This window comes from Aethalodelphis obliquidens, unplaced genomic scaffold (genome assembly GCF_003676395.1).
Source record: "Aethalodelphis obliquidens isolate GAN/ISIS:26980383/991018 unplaced genomic scaffold, ASM367639v1 scaffold81, whole genome shotgun sequence".
Taxonomy (NCBI): domain Eukaryota; kingdom Metazoa; phylum Chordata; class Mammalia; order Artiodactyla; family Delphinidae; genus Aethalodelphis; species Aethalodelphis obliquidens.
This window is the reverse complement of record NW_020838025.1, coordinates 3,216,499-3,234,121: the sequence shown is the minus strand read 5'-3', so window position 1 is coordinate 3,234,121 and position 17,623 is coordinate 3,216,499.

The window sequence follows — 17,623 nt, the reverse complement described above, 5'->3', positions numbered from 1 at the left end:
AGAAGCCCCCGCAGTGAGAAGCCCGCCCACCACAACGCTGCTCGCCACAACTGGAGAAAACCCGTGCACAGCAGTGAAGACCCAATGCAGCCAAAAATAAAATAAAAGTATGTTTATTTAAAAAAAAAAAGTAGGATTTTTGTGAAGGAAACACCCTTCTCTTCCTTTGTTCATTCTCACTAATATCCTGCTTCTATTCCTTTCATTTCAGCCTCACAAAATTATGACCAGCTGTCAAGATGGACAGCAGACAGACTTGATGCTAATGTCATATCAACCAACCAAGAGCTGTGTGGACTTGTTTTCTGACCAGTTGCCTTACATACCAAGATTCTTTCAGCTTTATGGGCTGATGCATGATTATGCCAAAAATAAATGTTTCTTGGATAAGACTGAGTAGGTGACAGAAAGTGAAGGCTAGGCCTACGCTGATCAGAGTCAAGAAAAAAAAAATGTATATGTGTGTACGTTATTCAGGCAGAAAGGAAGACCTAAAAGTAAATGATTTCATTTCTCAGTGATAATGGGTATCATTTAAAATACGTCAGATCTTGCTTTAGGAGACAGAAATCCCAAGATCACATGGCTGGTAAGTGGCAAGGCTAGAAATTAATCCCAGACAGCCCAGCTTCAAAGCCTGTCCTATCATTTACTTAATGATATTGGAGGCTACTCTTCCCTTCCTTAGGGAGGGTGGTTGGGAGAGGAGGGTTAAGTATAAAACTGTTAATTACCTAGGTCACCTTAGGCAAGTCTCAAGGTTCCTGTGTCTGCCCCAAAGCTCCACAGCTCCACTGGGGATAGCGTATCATGTAAATCACCAGGAAGTAATTATTACCATATAAACCCATCAACACCTTCATTCAGAACATACTTCTAATGTACCTCAATAGTGCAAACAACATTTAACACTCTGCAAAATAATCACTACAAATAATAACATGTATTCTTCCTAGCGGACCAGGCTCAGGTTGGTTCTTGTCCCAAGTGGATGTGCTCGGGGGAGGAGGAGAAGAGCGCTTGAGCTGCACAAATACCCAGGTATTTAGATACTCATCAGACTCCAGAGGGGCCATGAGACACAGGAGCCAGGAGCCAGAAAAAAAGGACTTAGATTTCCTCTGTGCTCCGAGCATTTTAACCTGGACTTGAGGAGAATCTGCCCGGCAACCTATCAAAAGGAAGCAGTGGGGGAAAAGCCAAGCTGCTGTGGTTGGTGGATATAGAACATTTTAGCTCAAACATGGCAAATCTTTGTTTCCAAATGCTAGGAAATCACCCAATATTATTGATTGTGCCACATAATTTATAACTACCCTTCTAGTCTTTAAAACTTTACATATTTTGGCATGCCTCTTTCAAGTTTCTTTTTTAATATCATTTTTTGAAGTGGAGTCTAATCTTGGTAGGCATTACTCTAGATAGGTATGTTATCCCAGGACTGGTATTCACTTCATTCTCTTGATACAATTATTTCTAATTGTATTTTAAAAATTCTCAGCTCTCCCTTTTCCCTAGGCTCTAGGCTAGGGTATCATTATAAAATAAAATCATAACTCTTTTTGGAAAGCCTAAGAGCCCTTAAAACTTAAATCTCTTATAAAAGATTGTAGAATTCTGACAGGAGGCTGAGGGTGGGTTAGGGAAGCATCTCATTTGTCAGTTTCTAGAAAACAGTAGTTTTTTTTGTTTTGTTTTATTTTTTAGTACATTTGAGGCTCTGAAGAAGATGAAGTGCCTGCATAAGAAGAACGAATGTTTCATTGTGGAGCCGTTTTCCCTCAGAGAACGTCTGTTGACACCATTCAGAGGGTGTATCTGAGTGAGAGATCTCTCTTGCAAGAAAAACCCTAAATGACTGTCGGAGAAGCACACACTCCATTTTATCTCCTAGCGATATGATGTCACTCTTCTTTTTCAAGCTGAGGTCTCAGATTATCAAAAGGCCTCGACTCCCATAAGTTCTCAGGAGCTGACTCACTCCGGAGGGAGCCCCAGTATTATGCCTGTGGTATAAGCCAGCAAGCCTGCAGTCTTGGAGAGACATGTTCTCACTACTGTCAGGATAAGCCAGGCATACGAGTTGAGACCATGTCATCCAAAAACTTAGTGTTACTAAAGCTAAAAGCTCTATCCTTCTGATCCTAGCAAATTATGCTGCCTGGAAATGAAATCTCTTCCCTAAAAAGTGGCTGAGTCTATGCAATGATCTTGATCAACTTTTGTCGTGGGCTTTAAAATTCTATGCCGGTAAAAGACCTGAAGTTTAGAATACATATTTCCTCTTTTTCAAATGCTTATGAGGAGTGGGGATCAGTTCGGCAGGGGCTGATATGTGGGTTGGCTTTTCAGCTATGAACAGTTCTAATTTCAGTTGCTCTTTCATTCTCTTTATCCTTAGGTTGAGATGCATGGTGTCTGTTTAGAGATCTAACCACTATTTTTCAACTTTTAAAATCTTTATTCTATGAATTAAATACCAAATTTAAATGTGTGTATTTTTTAAATCTCAAACAAAAGAATAGGCAGTGAGAGTAAATTGTGACTATTTGGAGTGTAGGATGCATTACACCGGGCTAGATCTCAGGCAGTAATTTGGAATTAGAGACTGGGGCTAAGTGAATAGGAAACTTCATATTTTATCTATAATAATTTAAATGAAATACTTCACTTGGATATATTTAAGTATGTAGGCTGTTGGATAACTTCCATGTTTAAATCTAGTTGAATTTAGAAGTAATGTAGCTGAACATATTAGCTAAATCTCACTTATTTATAATGGATCAAAACATTGACTGCAGTGAAGATCTTTTCTTCATTCTAACCATGCATTCATTCTGTATGAACATTCAGTTAATTATTCAGGATTAATGCAGACATAAACTTTTCCTTCTTGCGCCAAAGAATGGTTTTCAATATGTTAGTCTTATAATTGTTACACAGTAGTTATCATTTTTAGATAGATGAGCACACAAATATACTTCCCTGAAAAAAAAAAATTGATTCTGTTAGAAAATATTTTTCCCAACTAATCAAATTAACTTCAAGTAAATATAGAGGGGTGTTTAAAAGTTTCAATCAAGGGACTTCCCTCATGGTCCAGTGATTAGGACCTGGTGCTTTCATTGCTGTTGCCCGGGGTTCAGTCCCTGGAGGGGGAACTAAGGTACCACTAAGCTGTGCAGCATGGCCAAAATAAATAAATAAATAAAAGTTTCAGTCAACCTATGAAGTCGAAATAAGAATAAAATGAATACAAGAGTACCCAAGCCATTTCTTCTAAAAATATTAATCTGTATAATTGGTATGAAAACAAATCAGACATTAGTTATGAATAATATTTTTTCATATTTTAAAATAAAATATCAAAAAGAAAATTAATTAATGGAAAATAATGGAATGAAAATTTATTCCTCCAGCATAATTTGTGACTTCAACACAGTTCTTCTATCTATCTCTTAGAAGAAAATAAGAGATAAACTGGGTATGGTCAATCAAATGAATTGAGATTTTTAGTGCTCAGTCAATTCTTCAATATTTGCAAAGAGATTGTGAAATTGTTTTCACAGTCAGAAGACAACAATATAAAATTCAGTAAAAAGAAATTAAAACCAGATCCGTTCAGTCTGAAAATAACTTTTAACCAGAAAAAGAGGCTACAGATGGATTATTTTCTTTCATTTGTTCTTAGTCTGCCCCCTTGTGGTCTCCAGAAAGCTGTTACCCAGCACAAGCTAAAATGGCAAAGTTATAAAAGTCTTATACATATCCAATAAGATCAAGTTTTAATATCCCTTAAAGTGGTTTAGAAAAATGTCTCATCTTGCTTTAGTTTAGCATACAAAACAATATTTAAAATTAGAAATACATGCCTCGGGGCTTCCCTGGCGGCTCAGTGGTTAAGAATCCGCCTGCCAATGCAGGGGACATGGGTTCGAGCCCTGGTCCGGGAAGATCCCACATGCCACGAAGCGACTAAGCCCGTGAGCCACAACTACTGAGCCTGCGCTCTAGAGCCCGCCAGCCACAGCTACTGAGCCCACGTGCCACAACTACTGAAGCCCGCGCGCCTAGAGCCCGCGCTCCGCATCAAGAGACGCCACCGCAGTGAGAAGCCGGCGCACCACAACGAAGAGTAGTCCCCGCTCGCCGCAACTAGAGAAAGCCCACGCTCAGCCACGAAGACCCAATGCAGCCAAGAATAAATAAATAAAATAAATACATTTATTTAAAAAAAAATACATGCCTCAAAACCTACATCTTTGAATAAATTGAAGATATTTCCTTTCATTCTTAATATTATTTTTAAGAATGAAAATAGTATATAAACTATATATAATGAATAATTTTAAGATTTTTATTTTTACAAACTATAGAAATTGGATCTTTGAAGCCATTGTCAAAAAATACTATATGAAACAATTTGGCTGAGGGCTCTTTTTGTGCTCATTCACTGTCCCGTGTGATAAATGCAATATTTATAAATGGAATGGAATATTTATAAATGGAATATTTCCTGCCATATTACTAAACAAAGGATGTCACAGTCACCAAAGATTGCAGCCCTCCAACGTGAGCTGGTGAGCCCTGAGGAAACTCAGGGTTGAAAACAAGAGTATCTGCCATCTAGCAGCCATCAGACTGCAGCCACTCCCTGCGGTGAGCCCTGAGGAAACTCGATGTGAAAATACTGGCCCCACATAGCTAAGGTGCATATCAAAGGAATGACTTCAGTGAGCCCAGACCCTTGCATCTTCCCATATATAGAAAAGCTCGAAATTCCTTCACTTGAGATATCTGGTTCTCTTTATTTAACAATAATCTTTTGACGTTCCCAATTACCTCCTCTTTGTTGCAAAACTCCTATATATCCTGGCTCCCCGCTTCGCCTCCTGGGAGCAGTTTCTCAGAGTTATCTGTAACACTGTCTCCCGGCTGCAGTCTTCATTTTGCCCCAAATAAAACTTAACTCACAACTCTCACGTTGTGCATATATTCTTTTTAAGTCAACACGTGAATAAATTTTGAAAGCATTTATCACTTCCTTACAAAAGAAATTGGGTTTTTATTGTCTGAGAGAGGATCAGGCACATTCAATAGTATTGTAGCTGGTTGTCCTTAGAAATTGCTCTGGTGGAGACATGGCAAACCAGATGAGGATTTTATTGCTGATTCTGTCATCTTTCCTTGGTTTGCCTAAACTTTAAATGCCAATGTTTTGTAGATTTTAAAAGGTATCCAGTGGTAACTATCTCCTGGCATATTTTGGTAACTAATAGGTCGATGTTGTATTATAAGTTCTTAAATTTTGAATATTTAAAGAGGTAATATCTAAACTGCAATATTATTAATATTACACTTGATTTCATTTTTTTATTACTTATTCCATATCTTTCATTTTATCTTTTACATTACACACAGTCCTTCTGTGACTTAGGGGATTTGTTTTTGTTTTGTTTTCTTTTTTGGTGGAGAAATTGGTTTTTAGCTTTCCATGTTTTAATGAATGCGTGGATTATTAAATTAAGTAAATAAAGGAAATAATAAACACAAACCTTATAATTCATCATTTAAATTTTAAAAGCGATGCATTTTTTTTCATAAAGAGAATTTTTTAGTCCTAAAAAAAGAATCTTTATAGCCCTATATATTCATTCCTTATCAAATACAGTTAAAATAAAAACAAAAATTCAGATAAAAACAAAAACTGCACATCTAAATTGGATCTGCCTCTTTTCTCTCACCAATAATGGAAAAATAACCAGCTTGAGCAACTTTGTAGAAAAGATGCACGTGACCTCAAGGTCAAAGACAAACAGCAGAAAAGGTCATATTTTATTACGGCGCTAACACAAATAGAAGAGAAAGCAAACATCTCTGTCCCTGCTTTCATAGTACACAGGATTAAAAGCAACAGCTGGCTTTGCCTTCCTGAAGCCATCCATCACGAACACGATTGCCGAACATCAACTTAGAGAGATCGCTATTTCATAAACTGAGTTGAAGGCGTAGGCAAACAAAACGTGCCAACTTGCCACCCCAAAATGTGTCTCACATGGCAATTATTTCAGGTTGAAAACAATCAAGGCCCAAAAGAGTTAGGAAGAAACTGTGACTTTCCCCCTAACTGCCTTAAAACAATTTAGATAGAGGGCCTGTTCCTGGAACAGAGCTATCACCAGAGATCTCTGCAAAGAATATGGGGTTAGATGTGGTGAGGGAAACTCAGCTGGGCCTAGTGATTAGAGTCCACTCACTGTCCCACTGTCTCTGCAGGGCCCAGCAAACATTTATTTACCAAACACTTGCTTTCCCATCTCCATGTGAATTGCCATTCTCCCCTTTGAAGTCCCAAGTTACAATGGCCAACACCCTCTTTTGTCTTTAGCTGAAGATGATATTTAAGATGAGGCTTTTAGCCATTTTGGTGACTTACTCAGTTCTTCTGGGTCTCTCCCATATATACATGTTATTAAAATTTGTTTGATTTTCTCCTGTTAATCAGTCTCATGTCAATTTAATTTTTAGACCAGACAGAAGAACCTGGAAGGGTAGAGGAGAATTCTTCCTCCCCCACAAAGGTACATGGAGAGAAGGGGCCTCTAATTTCTGTTCTGGGACTTCTAGCTGACTGCACACCCTCTCACAGCTTCTCCCTCAGCTCAGAACAATGGCTAAACATGTCATTAATTTGTGTAAAATCCTCGCAATTTTGCCATATCTAGGTGAAAACTATACTATTAATTTTCTTAATGTTTCTTAATAATTAACTGTTTGTAAATTAAATACATTGATTTTTAAAAAGTAAACTTCAGGGACTTCCCTGGTGGCGCAGTGGTTAAGAATCCGCCTGCCAATGCAGGGGACACGGGTTTGATCCCTGGTCCGGGAAGATCCCACATGCCGCAGAGCAACTAAGCCCGTACGCCACAACTACTGAGCCTGCACTCTAGAGCCCATGAGCCACAACTATTGAGCCCATGTGCCACAACTACTTAAGCCTGTGTGCCTAGAGCTTGCGATCCACAAGAGAAGCCACCGCAATGAGAAGCCCGTGCACCGCAACAAAGAGTAGCCCCCGCTCACCACAACTAGAAAAAGCCCGTGTGCAGCAACGAAGACCCAAGGAAGCCAACAGTTAAATAAATAAATTTAAAAAAAGTAAACTTCGGGACTTCCCGGGCGGCGCAGTGGTTAAGAATCCGCCTGCCGATGCAGGGGACATGGGTTTAAGCCCTGGTCTGGGAAGAACCCACATGCTGCAGAGTAACTAAGCCTGCGAGCCACAACTACCGTGCCTGCATGCTGCAACTACTGAAGCCCGTGTACCTAGAGCCTGTGCTCCGCAACAAGAGAAGCCACCGCAATGAGAAGCCCGTGCACTGCAACAAAGCGTAGCCCCTGCTCACCGCAACTAGAGAAAGCCCGCGTGCAGCAACGAAGACCCAACGCAGCCAAAAATACATAAATAAATTAATTAATTTTTTTAAAAAAGTAAACTTCATATTACATCATAACTAGTAAACCAATATCACCTTTCATGAATGTAATGAACATAGAATACCAATAAATACTATCTGAATACTCTTGCCTGTCAATGCTCTGAGCCTGACACCTCATAGCACCCCCCTGTAAAAAGGGCAATAGTAAGTGTTAAAGAATTGTTAAAAAACTTAATATTCTTTAAAATATCAAAATCAGGCTTTCTTCTTGATGTACTCCCAAAGGTTGAAAAGGGACTGAATCTTTCTCAGTATGTGAGCAGATGTCATGGTAACCCCTACAATCATGTGGTGTCTTGCCATCAGTAAGAGGACCATACTTGGGAAACAAAGGGTGAGAACTGAGTATAAGGCCAAGAATGGTGATAGTTCAGACCCTTCATACAGAAAAATGTGAATTTCATATCAAGCTCCGAGATGACTCAGCTTAGACCATTAGGTCTCCCAAGATTACAGTGGAGTGTATTCAGTAATTACTGCATGAGGCACAGCAGATCTGATTCTCCAAAGACTCTGTGCTCTGCACCTGTCCTTATCATTCCTTTTTCCTGATATACTATTGTCTCACCATGTTCGCTCCAAGTCAATTGGCTGTTAATGTACACAGGCTATTATATAAGACTCAGAGCAACTTTTGGATATAAGTTAAACACAATAAGATTTCGCAAAAATGTGCAGTTTGGAATTTCCTGTTGTTTCCAAGTTTACTAAAATCTAACAATAATAGCCTGAAGTCAGAGCCGTGTTTAGTTTGCTTGTTTTATCTTCAGTTTTATCAATCATTGAGTGTTTAAGATCCATTTTTTGTTTGCCTCCAACGTCTACCGCTGATCAATATATAATTCCATTTCCAGAAACAAATGATAAAACTTTATCAAGTTATGCCCAAAATCTTTGGTCAATTAACACCACTTGGCTGAACGTAATCCATTTCATTTTCCAAGGCTCGATTCAAAATTGTATCCTCTTCCTTTAATTCTCCAATAAGAACTTTACTTACTTATTTGCAGTGACAATTTCATCCTCCTTTTCCTTAGTAGTAGTTCACCCAGTTTTCATTTCTGTCTTCCTCTCTGGTGCCATCACAGGGTTTTGTACTTAAAAACTAAATAAATACTTCCTGAATCAGTTCATGGAATGAGAAAATATGAAGTGATTATATTCAAACAAGTCTATATTACAGTCTTCACAAATAATATGTCTTTTTTTTTTTTTTTTTTTTTTTGCGGTACGCGGGCCTCTCACTGTTGTGGCCTCTCCGGTTGTGGAGCAGATACTCTGGACACGCAGGCCCAGCGGCCATGGCTCACGGGCCCAACCGCTAAGCGGTGTGTGGGATCTTCCCGTACCGGGGCACGAACCCGTGTCCCCTGCATCGGCAGGCAGACTCTCAACCACTGCGCCACCAGGGAAGCCCAACATGTCGATTTTTATGAAGAGAATATCCATTGTTTTTTGCATAACAATATACTAAATCTGTAATAAAAATGAGCTCTGAAAATATGATATTTAGGAGGTTAACTTTGTATTTTAAAATCCAATGTACAGAATTTTTACATAGGTACAGAGTTGTGTATACAAAGGTTCTCCCCCTACTGTTAAGAATGGAAAAAGTCATAATTTTATCCTTATTTCATTTAATAGAATAGATATCTGCCCTCAGATAATTTATTTCACCAAATATTTTATTTTTTATAGATTGAAACTGCCATAACTATGTCATATAATTGCAGCTTGTATTCAGATGTAGAGTCTAAAGCTTTTAGAGTTGTTCCATAAAAGCAGAATTAACAAACTTTTTAAAAAATGTTTCTTTATTTGGGCCTAGCTATAACTTATTACTGAATAAAATATAAATCAAAGTTAATCATTCTCCATATCCTTATCATTTTAAAAACATGTCTGAAATGGTGGATTATTTCATCATTGGAATTTTAATCAATTACAGATGTTCTATCTTATAATTTATTTACTCAGCAAATATTTAATCTGCTCTTATGTGTCAGGCACTTCAAGTATATAGTAATTAAATTTTGTTCATTCTTTTTTTTTGAACCATTGAATTGTACTCTTTCTTGCTTTCATTCTTTCTTTTTGGCCATGCTGAAACAGGAGGGAAGGAGGCAGGGCACAACCTTTGAAAGAATGACATAGCCCAAGGACATGACGTAAACTGATTGGAACCAAATGGGTCCAAGATGGCGAACAAGTCGACTTCCACTAGACCTTGAGCCTCAGTATACGCTTACTGTAACACATCAGCAAGCTAAATGACACACCCACAGGCGCCATGACAGTTCCAAGACGGACCATAAGCATCAAAAGTAGGCGGTGGGGTTTCCCTGGTGGCGCAGTGGTTAAGAGGCCGCCTGCCGATGCAGGGGACACAGGTTCGTGCCCCGGTCCGGGAAGATCCCACATGCCACGGAGCAGCTGGGCCCGTGAGCCATGGCCGCTGAGCCTGCGCGTCCAGAGCCTGTGCTCCGCAACGGGAGAGGCCACAACAGTGAGAGGCCCGTGTACCACAAAAACAAAAAGAAAAACGCACCTATTTGGGCTTCCCTGGTGGCGCAGTGGTTGAGAGTCCGCCTGCTGATTCAGGGGACACGGGTTCGTGCCCTGGTCCGGGAGGATCCCACGTGCCGCGGAGCGGCTCTGCCCGTGAGCCACGGCCGCTGAGCTTGAGCGTCCGGAGCCTGTGCTCCGCAATGGGAGAGACCACAACAGTGAGAGGCCCGCGTACCGGGGGGCGAGGGGCGGGAAGTAGGCGGTGGCCCAATTCTTGGAAATCCCCGCCCCTTCCCAAAATAACTGGAATACTCCCCCCACTCGTTAGCCTGTGAAATTACCCACTCCTATAAAAACTGACAACCCCATACCCTGGTGCTTTCTCACCTTCTGAGATGGCCCACACTCTGTGGAGTGTGTTTCTCTCTAAATAAATCCACTTCTTACCTATCACTTTGTGTCTCACTGAATTCTTTCTGCAATGAGACATCAAGAACCTGAGCTTCATTAAGTCCTGAAACCAGGTGTGTGATCTCAGTTGGAAGATTGTGGGTTTTGGCCCGGTTTGAGTCCCGGCATGTGGGTTCAAGTCCCAATCTGAGGTGCACGTGGCTTGCAGGATCTTACTTCCCCTACCAGGGATCGAACCCGTGCCCCTGCAGTGGAAGCGTGGCGTCCTAACCACTGGACCACCAGGAATTCCCTAATTCTTATACATTCTGTTTAGTTGGGGCTTCTTTGGTTTAAAGTAAAAGAAACACACTCAAGCCTGCTAAATAATAGAGCAGTAAGTGGAGAAGAAATGGGGGAGAGAAAGTACAAAGAATGTCTCATAGAAAGCCAAGGGCAAGAAATGTACAGAGCAAGAAATCATGGAAATATGAAGGTAACAGCAACCGGGGACACAGTCTCTCTCTCCCAGAGAGGGGTCCTCTTCTTGTTCTAGACTGATTTAAAATTGAATAAATGAGATAGCAACGGCCTTAACTTCATAGAAAATCTTGATATATGTGTTGGCTTCTGCTCTTGAGGCTGCCTCATTTTCTGATTGTTGTGCTTACTTTTGAAACCAGGCCATTTAAACCAAAGGTCAAACCACGAACAGCTGCTCCTTAACGAAACTTCAGAATAAGGACTTACTTGCTCAGCAGGGCCTGGAGGTGAGCAGAATTTCTTAAGTGTGTGAGTGGGCTTTTTCACACATTGCCCTCCAAAAGTTTACGATTTTGTTGAGGTAGATAGCACGTTATCCAAAGCCTTCTTTGCATGTTCAGAGGTAGAACCTAATTTTACTTATTACTTTTTTTCTTTTTTTCAGATAATATGTTGACTTAATATATTTTTTCCTAAGTCACTTTCCAAGTGAAATTTTTAACAGGTTAGAAACTAAATTCTATTTTCTAAGATATTTATCAGTACTTTATTATTTTTTAATTTCAAACTATTCCCTAAGATTTAATTTCAGCTCTATCTATCTTCATAATACACTAGTGCTAATATTTTCCTTTCAGTTTTGCTCTTGTCAAAACTGGGAAGAAAAACCATATTTTTAAGTTCTTGATATAAGAAACCAGACAATAAACCATGCTTTTTATATTTGAAGAAATATCAGTAGCATAAAAATTATTCATCACTAGAAAATTTTGAAAAATTCCATGTAGCTTAGTTTTGAAGTTATTTCCTTTTTTCCTCATTAATTCCTCTTTTATTGTTCCTGTCATAGTCTCTATTTGATATTATCAAAGAGATATTTGATATTATCATTTTTGCCATTTTGTATTTTTAAGTATAAAAGTTTTCTATTTCCAATTGGAAATTTTAAAAATTTGTATTATTGAAATATATTATTTCAGCTGAGAATGTATAAGCAACCCTTCTCTATTAATGACAAATCATACCTTGTCTTTCATTAATTAGGCTATACCTTGTCTATTTGAAAATTCAAATAACTTGATTTCCTTTGCTTTCAATTTTGTCTAGTTTTGTTCTTTTAACATATTTCCTCTTTCTGGGTTTCTTTAGTGGGAGACTGAGTGGTAGTAGTTACATTGTATATGCTTTACAAATATAGACATTTAGGTCAATACATTACCCCTTAAGGAAGAGCTGGAGACAAGGCATACCTTCTGTGAAATGGTATGTTTTTATTTTTAGCTTTTTGTCCTTTCCTTTACAACATTTAATGTAAAATTTTTCACATGTACAGAAAAGGTGAAAAACTTTCATAGTGAATACTTATATACCTACCCCCTAGATTTGACAATAAATATCTCATTACATCTGCTTCATTAGCTCCCTATTCATCTGTCCATTCTCTATCAACTCCATCAATCCAATTTTTTTTTAATGCATGTCAAAGTTGCAGACGTTAGTACATTCCACCCCTAAACATTTTAGCAAACATTTCACTAACCAGAGTACAGTAGTTATTTTTGTTTTTGCTTTCTTTGAGACATATATATATATAATGAAATGCACAAATCTTAAACATATCATCCACTGAGTCCTGACAAATGTGTATACCTAGACAAATCTTATTCTAACAGGATAGAGAGCATTGCTAGCACCCCTCAAAAAGTTTCCTTATGCTCCTTCTTCAGTGTTTCCTAGCCCATAGCCACAGACGTAAACTTTGTTATGATTTTTTTTTCCACAGTAGACTTGTACTTGTGGTTATAAGAAACATTCTAACATGCTTTACTTTTTATTAATCTAAACATTATTTGATAAGATGCTAAAAAATTTCAGTTATGGGCTTCCCTGGTGGCACAGTGGTTGGGAGTCCACCAGCCGATGCAGGGGACACGGGTTCATGCCCCGGTCCGGGAGGATCCCGCATGCTGCGGAGCGGCTGGGCCTGTGGGCCATGGCTGCTGGGCCTGCGCGTCCGGAGCCTGTGCTCTGCAGCAGGAGAGGCCACAGCAGTGAGAGGCCCGCGTAACGCAAAAAAAAAAAAAAAAAAATTTCAGGTATAAGAAGAATGTTATAGTATCTTATTGTCTAAAAGTATTTCAACTGTACTATGACATCTGATTTGACACTCTAGCAACCTTATTTTACAGATTAAGAATCTTAGGCTGTTAGAGGTGAAAAACCCACTTCAGTGCAGTAAATACTCAGTCCCAGATTTACAAACTCCAGAGCCAATGCTTTTTCCCATCATAATGTGTGGTTGTTCTGATTTCGTTGTACTGTGGAATGAGAATACACAGATTGGCCATAAAGTCTGGAAACATAGATAATGTTTAATTGTTTTAAACAGAATGAAACTACTTATTTTGTCTCTGGGATATGCTAAAAATGAAGTTTTATTCAGTGAAAATGAGAGACACATCATATGAGGTAGCACATCGCAGATGCACCTGTATGGTTTAGGGAAATGCTTTGTGTTCACTATAATTTTGCAGAGCACCTTGAACTCTGTGTTGCTAATAACAACACATTGAATGTACCATGTGATGTCACTGAACACTGCAATGCGATATCAATAATTTTTAATGTATCTTTGCATTTGTTTCCAAATTTCATAGAAGCTCTGTAGCATTTAGAATTCTGCCTATTAAGAGTATACAAAAGGAAACGTTTCTTGCTGAAGAAACGTTTAGTAATGATTTTTACTAAACACGAATAATGTTTAGTAATGATTTTAATGAATGAAAAGAAAATGATTGTACTTTACTAGCATCAAACTGTTTTCCTGTGTCGGTCCATTCAATTTATTAACTGATCAGAGTAATATTTTGATCTATTGTTTACATGACCTTCAGTATTCTGGAAGTGGAATGCTAAACAAACTATTATATTTCTATTTTCCTGTCTTTTAGTTATCTCATTGTATACTTGATTTCTATGGTGTTTAAACAAAATTATAGTATCAAGTGGTAAAGTTATAATTTTACCATTTTCACCATTTTTATGTTGGGGGGGTGGGCTGCACCCCACAGGCCTGCAAGCCCTGTACTTACCCAGCCTTGAGATGGAAGAAAGAGCCTGGAGTCAGTGGCAGAGGCATCAATGGTTTAGTAGATAGTGGGATCTTACATGTCTGAAGCAGGGTCCATGGAGTGACACCCTACTTTGTGCGGCAGGTGGACAGGTGGGCAGGATGTGGCAGCAGTCTTCACTACGGGGGCAAGGGGAGGGGAGGTTACTAGTTATAGGGGGAATTGACCTCAGGTTGGCTCATCGGCTACCAGGGAAACCAGCAGAGGAGCACAACCATCACTGCCCCTTTGATAAGCTATCATGGTGGAGATGTTCTGAGCTAAAGATTAGAACAATTACTAGTTGGGGCTGGAAGCAAGTATGTAGGTATGTAGGCGTTGACGGATTAGGCTCCATGATGAAGAGGGAAGGTCAGTCAGGTTGAGTAGGGTGTAGGTGAAGCAGGGACTGATCAAGCAAGGCGATGTACTGAGAGCAAGAGAACAGCAATCATGAGTGGCCTGATCATACCGGGAGAAAAGAAATTTTCCTCTACACTTGTTCGTTCTTCTGGCTGGTCTATGAATTAAATTGACATGAGACAGATTAACAGGTGAAAATCAAACAAAAGTTTAATAACACGTATTCATGGGAGATACCCAGAAACACTGAGTCATTAGCCAAACTGTCCAAAGCCCTCACATTAAATACTATCCTCAGCTACAGACAGAGGATGTTGAGGGTGGAGAGAGTCTGTTATGGGCGGTTACCAAGAAAAGCACAGTAAACAGGGGGGGATTCTCATGTAGATTGACGTCCTTGCCTTCTCCGTTGATAAGAATTTCTAGACTTTGTCATCTTTCTCTTCCAGATACAGAGAGGGAGACACCCTTACAAATGGAGATTTCCTTTACAAATGTAAATTTTTCTTACAAGATAGCAACTCCTATTTGGTTTTTCAGAGCCCTTCCCATGTCTGCTGTTTCTCAGAAAAGAAAGTAGAAAAAACAACTTAAAACAATGAATATGCCAGAGAGGCATATTTTAGCATGGGAAATTTGGCTCCTGTATGTCATAAACCCCACTGTATCGTTCAATCTATTCCTTATCAGTTCTCACAAATTAAATTACTATACTGAGTTGTTCTGTAACCACAGACATTTCAGCTTATTAAATAATACGTGTGTATCCTTCGGTTTCTGGTGTGTATCTTTAAGAGTTTTTAAATGAACTTTATTCAAATATTTTATAAGATTAATCAATTCATAATTTGTATTATTCTTTATTTTTCTGAAAGTCTGGCTTTGAGGTAGGCTTTATGATCTTTAATGTTACCTTTCTGAAATTGAATGATTCCTTCTTCAGATTATAGACCAAATATGGTATTAAAGAGAAATTCTAAATGCAGTGAATGAGAATATAATTTCAATTTTAATTTTTTATTTATTTAGGTCCAGAAAAATAAAAATTAGAGTGAAAATAAATGCTAAATTTATCCTAAAAGTAAATTTGGTAAACTGATTTTCATTCAATCCAGGATTTGGATGAGGTGACAAACTTTCCCTAAGAATCTGTGTTGTTTCTCCTTAAACAGAGTATGGAACAAATACAATTCCTCTGCCTGCTCATGAAACACCCCTAAAATGAGATGAGGGAATTGCATCATGTAAATTCATAAGAAAAAGATCAATGAAATGGAGAAAACAGAACTCTATAAATTTTTGGAAGATAAAAAGAGTTGAAAAAGCTGAAGTAGGGAATTCCCTGGCAGTCCAGGGGTTAGGACTCTGCTCTTTCACTGCTGAGGGCACGGGTTTGATCCCTGGTTGGGAAACTAGGATCCTGCAGGCTGCACAGTGCAGCCAAAAAGAAAAGAAAAAGCTGAAGTAGTGATGCCAAAAACTTGACCTCTGTACACTGGTGCCAAATTGAACCTCAGAGACAGGGTTTTGGGTAAAGTAGAAAAGAATAGCTTTATTGATTTGCCAGGCAAAGGGGGACACAGGGAGCTAATGGCCTCAAAACTATGTGTCCCAACCCAGGGGGATTTGGTGAGGAGTTTTATAACAATGGTTCAAGGGCGGGATTGCTGATAAGGATCAGGGTGTATGCAAGGCCTGTACTCCTTTCATCGGCCTCAGGTGGTTCTCGAAGTTATCAAACTGTGACTGTCTCTGGGATGAAGAATGCTTTATCAAGCAGTTAACACCTTCCTTTTGGTGGGGCTTTTTACTTCTGTGGAAGTGCTCAGAGATACTGTTATGTGTATACCTTGAGGTGGAACCAGAACCCCGCCCCAAGGCTGTCGTATTGTTTCTTGAAGCCTCCTGCCTTGTCTCTGCATCCCCTCCCTTCCCTGATTAACAACTGTTTGAACCTGCCCTTTGGAGCTCAGGGAAAGTCATAGAGGCTGAAGCCTAAATAAGAAATGGGGGACACAGAAAGGCTTCCATGCCTAGGAGCCCCACAGGATCCCGCTGGATTTCAGTAGCAGATCTCACGAGAAACGTGAGAAACGAGGTAAGCTTGGAGTTTGAGACACAAGGTGTTTTGGAAGTCAGTGGTTAGATGAGGGATTAAAACAGAGAAATTCTCCAAAGTGTTAAGGTTAGGCTCCAATTCCTCTCCATTTATCCTCTCTTATATCACTGCAATCTCTGTTTTACCTCATAAATCCACCAAAATACTCTTGGAAACAGCACCAATGACTCCACACTGCTAAATTTAATAGTTAATTCTCAATCAACCATATTTTCTCATCTTATCAACATATGTCCCTTGGAACTCCTAATGAATATATCCAAGAGTTTAAAACTTAGAGAAAAAAGGAAAATACTTTAATAAATATGAAACAGCAAAAGAAGCATGATTCAATCAGTTTAATAGAGCTTCCTTTTATTTCAGGTGATATTTATTGACGATAGAGAGAGCATACAATTATGTTCTCTGAGAGGTCTCTAGAACTCCAACAATGGAAATAATAAAGTAACTTTATACAGCAAAATGTGTTGTATGCCCTAACAAAGTTATTAAAAAATGATAAGGGAAAGCTGAGTTTTCAATTGGCTAGAGGGAAGGAAGTTAAAAGCACAGTACAAAATAGTGGTCAATAAGGCAAAGTACATTTTCTCCAGAAAATAAATAACAGATCATAAATCAAGGTCCTGTAATGTTGAAGAGAAAACATTTTGTATATACAATCCCAACTGTCTCTGTAAATATATTGCTGTAAAATCAATCAGAAAGCGGAACATTGTAAAATGGCTTATAGATTTCCGTATGAATCTAAGAATTAACACCAAGTAAATCATAGCTTTGGCTATCAATGTCATAAGAACAAATATGCAACAATTAGATGCTTATTATTCAAGTGAAGTTAGCAGGAACCCTACTCTAGTTACACAATGTACACTCTGCCACCACACACTCAATTACACAAACATATGCATGAAGACTTGGGGCACACAATTATCATAAACAATTATTTGTAAAGATTAAGACTGTTCTATTCTAAATATTTAGGCAAAGATGGCAATGTTTAATCAAATCTGAAATAGGGACCAAGTTGGATAAAGAAAAAAACCAAACTGAAATAATAAAAGTAATATTATAGAAATAATAATATAATAGATTCAATTCCCTGCCCCAATCTGAAATTTCTTTAAACGATGGGAAAGAAATTTCAGATT